The 13,993-nt window shown below is 41.9% G+C and overlaps 1 protein-coding gene across 2 annotated transcripts in view; it reads right to left on the bottom strand.

The window, feature by feature from the left end:
• The window catches only part of LOC100194674 (oxidation resistance protein 1), a 158,580-nt gene extending 147,047 nt beyond the window's left edge, over positions 1–11,533 (bottom strand). The window contains exon 1 of one of the 2 annotated variants that reach the window (XM_045718572.1): positions 11,365–11,533. The gene's annotated coding sequence lies outside the window, so the exon portion shown is untranslated. Of the gene's footprint in view, positions 1–9,772; positions 9,876–11,364 lie in introns of those variants that run through there. The other variant, XM_045718573.1, reaches the window with a different exon arrangement.
• Positions 11,534–13,993: the final 2,460 nt, after the last annotated feature.

Below are 13,993 nucleotides of genomic sequence, written 5' to 3'. Positions count from 1 at the left end.
AATAATAGTTTATTAATATTCTGAGCTAAACGTTCTGATCTGTTGCCTTAGCGTCATTGCTTTCTAAAAAAAAATGTATGTACAGTAGCTGTAGGAATTTTGGATCTATCATTCCTGAACAGTCCCAGAGTCTGTTTGAACCATCCCAGACATATTTTTTTATCGTCCCAGGGACAACGGGACGCCCGTCATTTTGAGCCCTGACTACATACTCAGAGAGAAAGCACATTGTTCGATCCCTCTCTCTGAACCTGTTGGATGATTATTTCTCAGTTTCTCTCCCTTGCTGCGTTGGCTCTAGTAATGATTGGTAGGACTGGGGGCAGTCAGGATACAACGAACGAGGCAAACAAGTAGCTAGCTAGTGCTAGTTAATTAGTTTGTTGTTCTCACATCACTTGTCATGACTGCCTGCTGCAGCATTCTCTCAACACCCAATGACTGTGCTCAACACACACCCCTCCGGCCATTCCCCTCCCTCCTTCCCTTCACTCACTGACTCACTCACTCACTGACTCACTCACTCACTGACTCACTCACTCACTGACTCACTCACTCACTGACTCACTCACTCACTCACTCACTCACTCACTCACTCAGCAATAGCCTGTCTCATTGCCTGATAGTCAGCAGTAGCAGGTCACAGTGAAATTCATCTATATATTTTTAAAGAGAAATGCCATGGCGTCTGCGGTGCAATTTAGAAGTAGCTCAAAATCCCGCAACCCGCAACCAATACATTTTCACCCACAACATCGTTTTCAAAGTAGCCCAATTTGACGGGAAAACCGTGGACATGGCAACCCTGGCACGGGTTCGCTTCACACTGTTACAGTGTGGTAGCCAGGGGTTCAAAACTGTGGAGAAGTTGAGCCTCACGCTTCAACACTCTTAATAAGAGTCTACCTTTAACCTAATAAAAACAGTTCTGTAGGAATGAGGTTTGTGCAGCCTTATACACTATCACAGCATATTGGCTTTGTTTGTCTGCCAATATTGTTATTCTCAGATCATATTATATAAAAACACTTGAGCTTTGATAACAAAATAAATCAGTTGCTGTATCACTTGTGAGGCACAGCTGAGCATAAATTGAAATAATTCGCTTTTTTATTTTCCCGGACTGGTAGTAAGTCTCAACGGAGGGAGGTAGAGAGCAGCAGTAGAGATCTGTATATAATGATGAGATGCTCAAGTCTCTGCCCTAACAATGGGAGTCGTTGTCCCAAAGGCAGGAAGGCAGGCAACAAACTTAGGTCCAAAATAAGCCCATAGAAACGCATTGGGCTTATTTTGGACAGATTTTGGCGAGAGTGAAACCTCTTGCTTCGCCTCTTCCTCTCTGGCAGCAGAGGGTCCGCCTCTCACAGTCCCTGCTCTCTCCTTTACTCCGGTTAAACTGTCCAGAGAGAGGGGACACCGTCCTCCACCTGATCGCTAAACTTGAGTCACACCACATGATTTCTGCCTTATGCACAAATTAATTTTGTTCCTATGACCAGAAAAAGTTAAATATTCCTCGATATTAAAATAGACGTGATGAGCTGCTAATAATAAAAATGCAGGGCTATCAAAACACTTGGCTACTCATTCATTGCAGCTGCAGTGAGAGTGGAAGTAGGGAGAAGAGTGTTTTATGTTTTTAAAAGTGTTGAATAAAAACAGTGACACTGTCCCACTCATAAAAACAGAAGCTCTTTGATGTATTCTTTGACAGTCTCTCTCTGGTCATGGTTTTAAAAGTTGCTGATTGGCCAGCACAGTAGGCTCTCTTGATGTAGCCACAGCTCTCCTGGTCCGCCGGGTAGGCGGAGATTGTCCCTTCAGACAAATGAAATGGTTCAAAATGGGAACACTTTGCCTACCCAGCGTGTGCAGGGCTTCTGAATCGAGAGCACTTCCGTCAACCGCACAAGACAAATAAATACAAATGAATAGGAGCGCAAGGCTTTATCCTTGGCTTTTCTACAAAAATGTTTGGTGATCGACTAGGAATGCCTTGAAGATCGCGCTTGGTGACCACTCATCTAGGGTTTTGTCCCAAATGGCACCCTATTCCCTACATGGTGCACTACTTTGGACCAGAGCCCTATATAGGGAATATGGTGCCATTGGGGATGTATCCTATGACTGTTTTTATTTTTTTACCCTTTTTTTCTCCCCAATTTAATGGTAGTTACAGTCTTGTCTCATCGCTGCTACTCCCATACGGACTTGGGAGAAGCGAAGGTTGAGAGGCGTGCGTCCTCTGAAACACAACCCAGCCAAGCCACACTGCTTCTTGACACAATCCCCGCTTAACCCGGAAGCCAGCCGCACCAATGTGTCGGAGGAAACACTGTACACCTGGCGACCATGTCAGTGTGCACTGCACCCTGACTGCCACAGGAGTCGCTAGAGCACGATGGGACAAGAACATCCCTCCCGGCCAAACCCTCCACTAACCCGGATGACGCTGGGCCAATTGTACGCCGCCCCATGGGTCTCCCCGTCGTGGCCGGCATCGACAGAGCCTGGACTTGAACCAGAATCTCTAGTGGCACAGCTAGCACTGCGATGTAGTGCCTTAGACCACTGCACCACTCGGGAGGCCTACTTCCTATGACTGTTTATTGCCAAGTCACTATAATAAGGTTGAAGAATATGTGAGGTCATAAATGTTACTTGAATTACCCCTTCAAATGAAACACATACTGTATAAAGCTACAGGCTTGAGTCATTTAATAGGTTATAAACTACTATTTGAACACAATCCAATAATGACGTTTTAAATTGTGAACCTGTAAAGACACATTGTGAACATTTACATAACAGCTCTGCTAATCTGGATCATAATACAGGAGTTTTATAGCAATGTGAACATGTCTGCCAAAAGTGGACTTATGTGGACATTTAGCTAGACTCAAAAGCAACAACAATATAATTTGTTTTTTTAAACGCCAAACTATAGTGGAAAATTCTTTAAGAATGAAGACACATGAAACTGTATTTAAATAAACCTGCCATGTGTTTTTCCGAGAAACAAAATATGGCAAAGCGATGACAAAATCCTCATTGGGGTCACATAGTGAAAGCATACTGTGCTAGAAAGCAGATTGATGCGTCTTTGAATACTATAAGGTTGATAGGCCATTCAAAAACAGCATTCTCTATTATTCATCCTGTACGAGCACACAGTGTTGTTTTATTGGTGCTAAGTTAATTCATGTTATCCCCGTGAGTGTTATGTTCAGACCACAGCAACGTCTTTCAGAATGGTTGCTAGGTCTTATTCTGAAGGAGACATGACAGCAGCGTCAATGACTGAGCCTACGGTGTTATGAAAAACTATTGTGGGACGCATAAGGCCTATGTTATAAAAGCTACTTTTGGCTCTTTAGATTTAGAAGAAAAGCTGCGACACATAACTGTGCCATTAACAACAGTTGTACAAAACACACAAAAAAATGATAATGAAGTCACATATTAAAGGGAAATTCCACCACTTTTCAACCTCATACTCATTATCTCAGCGCCATACAAGTGTCTACATAATATTATGTGAAAATGGCGCATTTCTACGATCTGTGGTTAAAAAGCTAAGGAAAGTCTTAAAATATCCTTCCCTATGACATCATCGAGTAGGATTTTTTTATTTTGAAATTGTGATTTTCAAAACTTGCAACATGTTTCTAGCCAGAGGGAAGCTATTTTCTTGCTCCCTGCGTCACCGTCAATCTCACAGTGTTTAAAAATCAGTTTAAAAAACTTCATATTTGTTACTACAAAACATAGAAATGTGCCGGGAAACTGCCCCTTAAAGATCAACAGCAAAAAAACATTCAAGAATGGTTTTAAGAATGTGATAGTGCTATTTGTATTTTCCACTAAACAACCCCACAGACAGACAATGTTTTGCATGTCAGCAGTCCAGTTTTCAAGATATAGGATTTTCAAGAAGCAAAGTGTCACTTTGATGTGACACTTTGATTCTTGAATGTTCAATATCTTGAAAACTTGACTACTGGCATGCAAAACATTATGGGACTGTATTAACTATGGACTAATGAAGAAAATACACAAATCATTTTTTGAGTGGATTATTTCTTTAAACACAGCAGGGTCAGACAGACACATGACCACTACAGTATATCTATTACCAGTTCTTGGGGCTCTGATAACGACATGGTTGTTTTTAAATAATTATTCAACTCCTGTCTTTGACCTAGAGTAGGTCTGGATGGGACAGACACCAACAATACAGGCCTACTAGGAGGGCCTTCTCAAGTCATTTCTGCTATTTCAGTCTACTAGTTGTCTGTATCTATGGTTACTTTAAATACATGGTTTATACTCTCTTTCTATGTCTAAGGTCAAATTACTGACCGATGTCCCTACAGGTTCACAGTTCAGCAAATGTTTTCTTCTTCTTAAAAAAATGTATACAACTTATTCCAACTGTCTATTGATGCTGTGTAACGTTCTACTGTACTGTATGTAGATTCAGATTTCAGATCTCTGGTAGGGACAAAGCCAATCATTGGAGTTCAGATCTCTAGATACAGTCGTCATTTGAGTTCAGATCTCTAGACACAGTGGTCATTGGAGTTCAGATCTCTAAACACAGCCAAACATTGGAGTTCAGATCTCTAGACACAGTCATCATTGGAGTTCAGATCTCTAAACACAGCCAAACATTGGAGTTCAGATCTCTAGAAACAGCCAATCATTGGAGTTCAGATCTCTAAACACAGCCAATCATTGGAGTTCAGATCTGTAACTAGGGACACAACCTCAGCTGTAGACATAGAGCAGCAGTAGCTCCTGGCAAGGTGGTAGGACACTGTCATTGCAAGTTAGAGACATCAACTCAGTACAGGCTGACTCATTATACAAAATGATATTAAACTGACAAGGACAAACACTCTTGGGGCCTTCTTCCATCAAATGAATTGTTTGATTTGTTCCAAAAGCATGATTCAATTGGTTGGTGAAGCCATAAAAAGCAGAACTCTGGGGACGGTTCATTTTGGTTAAGTGCTGCGCGATTCATGACAACACGGTTGACGGCCAGCATTACAACATCAACCCATCATGTTACTGTATGTAACACCAGCCTGTGATTTATCCTGTCAGCTATCTGTCATATTAATCATCAGGTTCACCAAGAGTCTACACAATTTAGTTAATTATATGCGCCCTTAAAGGTGGACTCAGCTAGATGACTTTGCATGCACCAAGTAAAGACATAGTGGGTCAATTTCCGCAACAACTAAGAGCGTTGAAGTGCGAGGCTAAACTTCTTCACTGTTTTGGTCCCATAGGGTGCCATTATATCCTAGATAGTCTGTCTATAGGCTGAGGCCTGGCAGAGACAGAGGGTGAGTGACCGGTATGGGCCGGTACAGGCCGGTCTGGGAGGGGCGGAGTGGCTGTGGGGTCAATGGGCCGGGTTTATGTAAGTTTAGCTGTGCTTAATCCTCTGTAAGCCACAACCAGTCCCATGATGCCGTTTACTGTGGGCTGTACGTAGTATGTATGTAAAGCTGTTATAAACCCTGCCTGTCTGTCATAACTCAAGTAACACAAAGCTGGTCATTTCTGTATAGCGCTATTGTCTATAGAGCTTGTGGTCATTACTGCATGGTCTGTTGAGATGAGGGATTCAGATGAGTTGAGGGATTGAGTTGAGGGTCAGATGAGTTGAGTTGAGGCATTCAGATGAGTTAAGGGATTCAGTTGAGGGATTCAAATGAGTTGAGGGATTCAGATGAGTTGAGGGATTCAGATGAGTTGAGGAATTCAGATGAGTTAAGGGATTAAGTTGAGGGTCATATGAGTTGAGGGATTCAGATGAGTTGAGGGATTGAGTTGAGTTGAGGGATTCAGATGAGTTGAGGGATTGAGTTGAAGGATTCAATTGTTATTTTTGTTGAGTAATTGGTTCGCAGTGGATGGCATCTACTGTATCCCTTTTTGAGATTTGTGTCAACCTGACTGGTGTCCGGGCCTGCAGGTAGCCTAGTGGTTAGAGCATTGGGCAAGTAACCGAAAAGTTGCTAGATCAAATCCCTGAGCTGACAAGGTAGAAATCTGTTGTTCTGCCTCTGAGCAAGGCAGTTAACCCACTGTTAACCCCAAGACATGGATGTCGATTAAGGCAGCCCCCTGCACCTCTCTGATTCAGAGGGGTTGGGTTAAATGTGGAAGACACATTTCAGTAGAATACATTCAGTTGGACAACTGACTAGGTATCCCCTTTCCCTTAAATGTGGTTTCTTCTCTATCACCAAGGTTTTCAAAAACGGAGAAGTGTGTTAGGGGTTTTAAAGCCAGAAGGCTCATGAAGCAATAATGAGAGAATACCTTTCTTGTAAATGTTTTTGTCACAGAGAAAAAATTAAATGTGCATTTCCTGTAATCAGAACAGAAAGCAACTATGCACTTCTCTTGTCATTATTTGAGTGCTTTTCTTGCTGTTTTAATATGTCTCGCTCCCCATCCCTCTCTGTAAAATTGAACAGCTCTTTTCATTAGGATAAAACACAGCAGCAAACATCATGACTCAACACTGAAAAGGCTGTTGAAAGTAAATCCTTTAATCTAGCACTTTCAGTGATGGCAAAAGAGCAGAATCCTTACGCACAGTCAGACAGTGACCAACATTGGCACAGGGTTGTTGTCTTACCAAATAACATCATGTGGAATTCTGCAGAACATTTTAGGTCAAGCACAAGTGCATTGGTAATAAAAACCTCTATAAAAAAAATTGATTGATTGATTGGTTGACTGACTGATTGATTGATGGATGGATTGAAACGTATTAAATGGCGTAGCCCACAGGATTTTACAGTCCAGTGGTTCTCACCCATACACTCAGAGGATCAAAACCCCAGCAGGACAATCCTAATGCATCTGTTAAATCATAGTCTAAGAGTGGACACTGGAGCTGATGATCATTGAATAGTATTGCCTGACGTGGTGTGTCTATAAATTCCTGTCTGCAAGGGCGTAGGAGCTGGGGGGAGGACAGGGGGGACATGTCCCCTCCAGTGTTAGAAGTAGGAGTGAAAAACAGTGAATGTTTTGAAGCCAAGAATACTTGCTAGCTACAGAATTACTTGCACAATCACTGTCTTAGTCTTCATCATAGGGTATCAAGTTCACAATGCCACCAATCAAGAAGAGAGAAAAGATAGGACATAAGAGGGTTTTTTTCTCAAAGATGTGCAAAGGACTGTAAGTAAGGTTCTTGGCAACAGCACACACCACCCCTGGCAAACTAGCTGGCCAATTTGTGTGCTTTCAGTTTAGAAGTCTTTAATTTAATCAGAGATTATGGTTCATGAAGGTGTGTTCCATGTGTTTGGTGTTATCAGTGACAACCATGAACAGACAGACAGGCTGAGAGGAAGGGAGAGAGAGGCCACAAACCAACAGGTACGATACTGAGAAGTGACTCTCCATGCTCGTAAAGTTAATAGGCTGATGATCTGTCATAGTGTGAATCAATCTGAATGATTTTATATGATCTCTGATGAAATGATAGCAGCTTAAGTCTAGAGGGTGTATTGGATGTGTTAACTTCTTGCAGGAGTGAGGCAGCTATGATGATATTATATTTTTGATATTTTGTGTAGAGTGGCGATTGATTAATTTCAGTTTGACCATTCATGCCTACTTTCTTTTATTAAAACAGTTTTTAACTGTGTATGTTGCTGGTTACAAATACAGTATAATAACTGAAGTTTCAAACCATACAGAATGTAGAGTAGCAGTAGTAACAACCTAACAGGGGAAGTGAGAAAAATTGAAAATGAATCATATAGTAGCAGAGAGTACAACATGGTAGTTTAATTAAATATATGCATATTAACAGTCACACTGGTATTCAGTATAGTATGAATGGCCCTGTTCTTTAGACTGATTGGACTGTACCAGTGTAAGTGCCCCTCTGCAAGGCCCCCCATAGCCTTGTACATTTTCCCATCTGTAAATTAAGATTTGTTTGTATCCTTTTCTCAAAAGTCACTAGAAATTAGCATTTAATACCGGTTTCTCCCCAAAAAAATCCCTGTAGAAAAATGCCCCTCCCCCCAATGGCAGAGTCTCTCCTATGCCCCTGCCTGTTTGTCACATTAACTGATTGAGGTGATGGTTACCTGTGAGCATAAAATCACATTTTTGTAGCTCCTATGCTTTCTCTACATGCTTTCAGTTGTTTTTTGACATGCATTCCTGATTCAATTGTCAACTGCTCAAGGTAGTTTTCACGGCAATAGTGCCTTTAGTGATGATATAGGCCCACTGTTGTCATTTCAGCTCTGAGAAATGAGAATGCTTCCAATTTCATAGACAGGGAGTCGGATAATAATAACCAGTTTTGTACCAGGCAGCGTTCAGTGGGTTGCATCCCAAATGGCACCCTATTCCATATATAGTGCAGTACTTTTAGGTAAAAAGGAGTACACTGCATTGGGAATATGATGCCATTTGGGATGCACCCCACTGAGAGTAGGTGTTTTAATCAAGTCTAGCAAGAGCATGCATAATCACAGCACATTGACTCGTGACGCAGGATGGAAGGTGTGTTAGCCCCATACAATTACTTACTCTTATATTATACCAATGTCTGAAATGACTTATCTTGTTAACTAAAACATGATTGGATCTAAACATCTTCCAATTGGAATTGCATGAGCTGAAGTCAATTATCCATTTGAGGTCAAGAGGAATTGGTTTTAGAGTTGAAGATGCACTATGCAGAAATAGCTCCCCCACTTACTGGTTGCAAAAATTCTAATGGTTTGCCTAATTTCAGTTTATGTGACAAAACAAGCAAGTATAGTGTAGAGAATCATTATATTTTCAGCTGGTGTACAAAACTGAAAGTAAAAGACACAAAAACAAAACTTAAGAAAAGGAAGCATAGAAATAGGGAACATAGAATATATCTTCTCTATCCCTCCCCCTCCCTCCCTCAGGACCTGAGCCCAAGTACCATGCCTCAGGACTACCTAGCCTGATGACTCCTGGCTGCCCCTGTCCCCAGTCCACCTTGTCATGCTGCTGCTCCAGTTTCAACTGTTCTGCCTGCGGCTATGGAACCCTGACCTGTTCACCGGACGTGCTACCTTGTCCTGGACCTGCTGTTTTCCACCCTCTCTTTCTCCCCCTCTCCCCACCTCACTCTCTCTACCACACCTGCTGTCTCGACCTCTGAATGCTCAACTATGAAAAGCTAACTGACATTTACTCCTGAGGTGCTGACCTGTTGCACCCACTACAACCACTGTGATTATTATATGACCCTGCTGGTTATCTATGAACATTTGAACATCTTGAAGAACGATCTGGCCTTAATGGCCATGTACTCCTAAAACCTCACCTGGCACAGCCAGAAGAGCACTGACAACCCCTCAGAGCCTGGTTCCTCTAGGTTTCTTCCTAGGTTCTTTCCTTTCTAGGGAGTTTTTCCTAGCCACCTGTCACGCCCAGACCTGAGAGGGCCGTTTTTCTCTGTTTGGTTAGGTCAGGGTGTGACATGGGGTGGGAATTCTATGTTTTCTATTTCTTTGTGTTTAGCCGAGTATGGTTCCTAATCAGAGGCAGCTGTCTATCGTTGTCTCTGATTGGGAATCATACTTAGGCAGCCCTTTTTCCGTCCTTCAGTTGTGGGATCTTGTTTTTGTACAGCTCAGTAAAGCCTGCAGAACGTGACGTTTGTTTTCCTTTGTTTGTTGTTTTGATTTAGTGTTCTGAGTTAAAATAAACATTTATCATGAGCACTTACCACGCTGCACCTTGGTCTCCTCTTTACGACGGTCGTCACACCACCGTGCTTCTACATCTGCATTGCTTGTTGTTTGGGGTTTTAGGCTGGGTTTCTGTATAAGCACTTTGTGACATCTGCTGATGTAAAAAGGGCTTTATAAATAAAATGTGATTAACTGAATGACTTGCTTTCAATGAGAATGATAGATTGATAACGCACATTTCCAAAAGTTACATATTGCAGCTTTAAGCTGAGAGATGGTATAACTTTTGAATGAGTTATTTTAATGACTAAAATATGTATTTTTTTTTAGTTGTAAAGATTACATTATGTATCTTATACTTGAATGGTAACGATGCTTGTAATGTTGACTTATGTTAACAGACCCCTATTTGAACTATCCACTAACCGTAACTCTACAGTGGCAAATTGTTGCGTATTAAGAGTTGCAGTAGTTTGTTGATAGTTTGAGTAGCCCAAATAAAGATCATCTATAGCACGTGTCATACTCATCCCACTGAGTGCCGAGTGTCTGCGGGTTTCCGCTCCACCCTTGTACTTGATTGATGAATTAAGGTCACTGATTAGTAAAGAACTCCCCTCACCTGGTTGTCTATGGCTTAATTGAAAGGAAAAAACTAAAACCAGCATACACTAGGCACTCCATGGAATGAGTTTGACACCCCTGATATATAGGGACTATCCAAATGAAGTGTGACTGTGACCAAGGTAGGTCTGCCCTTGTGGTGCTTGTCTTGACCTTGAGTCTTGAGTTGCTTAGTGGAACAGGGGCAATGCCATGGCATGGGGTGCATGTAGAAAATAAATAACCAATGACTGAAACAAACACATACTGTACAAGTTCCATGCATGTCACATGTTCAGCTGTTGGCTACCTTGATGCATTACGCAGCCCGATTGCTGTGGATGGATATTATCTCTATAAAGAGTGGCAGGCAGATGGCTATAATTAGGGCGAATTAGTGTTTAAGACAGGCAGACAGACAGACAGACAGTGATGAGTAATGTGTATGCAGGCAGGCATCATTCATCTCATTCCCCACCGAATGTACGTATGTAGTAACATGTATCATGTTATTATTAAGTCCCTGTTCCTGTGTCATCCTTTTTACAGCTTATACTTCACATACCAGCCTACTTCGAGGCTGCTGGACAATTATATACAGTACTAGTATGGCTACTGTACAGGCTATAGCATAAACAATAATCTCTTCAAAAACAACGACAGCCTCTCTCATCAAACAAGTTGATACCGCGCGCGGCATTCTGAAGAATACACGTACAGAACAGACATTTTTTGTGTACCAAATGTGGTGATTCAATGTCAAGACTGTTACCTGTCTTTTAACTGCTAATGCAGGTATGTGCGTGCGTGCACTGCTCTGCTGAAGAATCGTTTCAGCTGTTTTCTCAAAGCTTTGCGAGGGGTTGTATATAACATGTTTATTACTGAACAATGAATATACATACATTGCGGGAATACATATCTTTCCATGTATAAAAGATAACTCTCCAAAATATAAACCGGTGCGTGGCATAGCCTACGCGTCAGTCCCACAATAAAACTACAAACTCTCGTCGTTACTTACTTTCAGAAGGGAGCTCGTGCAATGACCCGGGTTCAGTTGTTTACAAACATTCTCAGTCGGTGTGAAACAGAATTCAATCTTCTTAATTATTCTTCAAACGTGCAGCATCATAGCAGAAAGTAGGTATAGTTGCAGACATGCGGAGTAATTTGACCCTCTCATAATAGAAACTACCATCACGAAGAGGAGGAGCAGGGGAGGATCGGATCAAACCAACACCGACACAACTCTGCCCTATAGCAACAGGAGGGATGCATCGAGGCGTTGGAGGAGAGAGATATTGCTAATTGGTTGTGACGAAGCGGATTGGATAGGTGGGGAAATTACAACACGTCAGTTGTTCATCATACCAAAACAGTAGCGACCTATTCATTTATCAGACTATGAGACAGGAGAGCTGATGTCTGCGTGAAGGGATTTAGAGCAGACAGACAGTGGTGGTCAATTCAGAAAAGAAAGCAGGGGTTTCTAGTGATGGATGGAGGGAGAGATGGAGGCATGAGGAAAGGGGGCAGGATGATGCATGCCATGGACAGCCAGGCCCCAGTGTGTTGGCAGCTTGGCAGCTTTCCTTCTGGGACACAGCAGGGGACTGCTCTGTCACTGTCACAAAGCTGTCTCAAAGACTTCAGTGAGTTAGTTACTCAGAGCAGCAGCACCACAACATTGCTGTGTCACTAGGCTACCGGCTGTCTGTCTGTTGCTGTTATTAATGCTGTAGACAACCAGAAGTGAATACCATATCATTGAACATAAGAGTATAGGAATATCCATCCAGGACCTCTATACCAGGTGGTGTCAGAGGTAGGCCCTCAAAAGACTCCAGCCACCTAGGTCATACATAGACTGTTCTCTCTGCTACTGCACGGCAAGGGTACCAATGGACCAAGTCTGGAGCCAACAGGACCCTGAATAGCTTCTACCCCCAAGCCATAAGACTGCTAAATAGTTAACAAATAGCTACCCAGACTATCTGCACTAAGTCTTTTGACTCATCACATACACTGCTGCTCCTGCTTAATATTTATCCTGTTGCCTAGTGACTTAACCCCTACCTTTACATATCTACAGTACCTCGTACCCCTGCACATCCACTCAGTACTGGTAACCCTGTTTAAATAACCAAGTTATCCTTACTCGTTGTGATTCATTCCTCGTGCTATTATCTTTCTATTATTTGTTTCTGTTTTTCTCTCTGCATTGTTGGGAAGGGCCAGGAAGTAAGCATGTCACTGTTAGTCTCCACCTGTTGGTTACGAAGCATGTGACAAATACATTTTGATTTGATAGCATATGACACAGTCAAATGAGATCCTATGAATATTATCAGTAGCGCTATTAATATTTATCTGAGCTGAATAACCCAAGACGATACTTGACAGACAAGTAGGCCGACTGTAGTATGTGTTGTCCATTACATGAAGGGGACATGTTTATTGCCTTGGGGCTGCTGCTAGTCATCAATAGTAAGGCATGCAATTAATACCCACTACACTTTGAAAAACACATATGCATACATTACACATGCAGACACGTAAACAGACACTAATCCACATCACAATCAATGATTCAATTCATCTCATCGAAAAACAATTGACATTTCAGTCATACAATCTACTACTAATTTACTTAAACAAGGTTGATTGTCAGAAGTCAGTGTGGGTCCTTTCCATCATTAGCTCGCTACAGTCTAGTCTACCTGGTTGCCATGGTAATCCCTCCGGCTCTGGTGGGGTCAGCTCTTAGCTCTACTAACACCCTGTAATTGACTGTGCTGGATCTAATGACAATGGCAGCCAGGCAGGGTGTTAGCATGCGGTGCTCACAGAGAGCCAGGACCAAAGGAATGATAAGGGTTTAATTAATACAAATTGCACTGAGATGTTCTTGAATAAACCATATTAATCAACTGGCCTTGGCTAGATGGAAATTAAATAATATAGAATAGAAAGTAATACAATAGTTTATTGTCCTCAGAGGAGGAAATTATTTTCTACAACCTTATACATAACAAACAAATCAACATTACCATCACTCAGACATTTTCAGTTTCATGTACAGCTCATTGTTGTGAGATACGGGGAAAGAGATTGCGCTGCACATTGAATAGCCTGGATGCCAATCACATTTTACAACATACTTTACATGTTGTGTGGTGCTAGGTAAAAATGTATTCGAATATTATGACTTACCTGGTTAAATAAAGGAAAAACATTAAAGTACATGTCAGAGAGAGAGAGCGCACTATTGACAGGAGTACTCAACACGTGAGGTATGGAAATAATGGCACATTTGACTTAATTCTTTAAAAAAGATATTCATGTTTATTGAGCAGTGTTCATTTAATTTTAACTAGTCAGATTGACATGAAATAGTGTATTATGTCTGTATTATGTCTGTCAAATCTGCTATTTGTGGTGTGACTCTGAGGCCCCATATCTTCTGACAGCATCAGAAGTTTTGGGGCCAGTGAGCTGGAAACAGTGCATTTCTCAAGTATAAATGAAGACTTGTTACCGTATTGATTGATGGAGCGTGTCGATGGCGAGGGGCAAAAATCGATGAGCGCGGTGGGGAGGCTGAGGGAGGGCTGAAGACTGATGCCCAGTCATGAACACCCCGGCCCAGA

Source organism: Salmo salar, chromosome ssa05 (assembly GCF_905237065.1).
Source record: "Salmo salar chromosome ssa05, Ssal_v3.1, whole genome shotgun sequence".
NCBI classification, from domain to species: Eukaryota; Metazoa; Chordata; class Actinopteri; order Salmoniformes; family Salmonidae; genus Salmo; species Salmo salar.
Note: the sequence above shows the minus strand (reverse complement) of the source record. Positions and strands in the feature narration are given on the sequence as shown.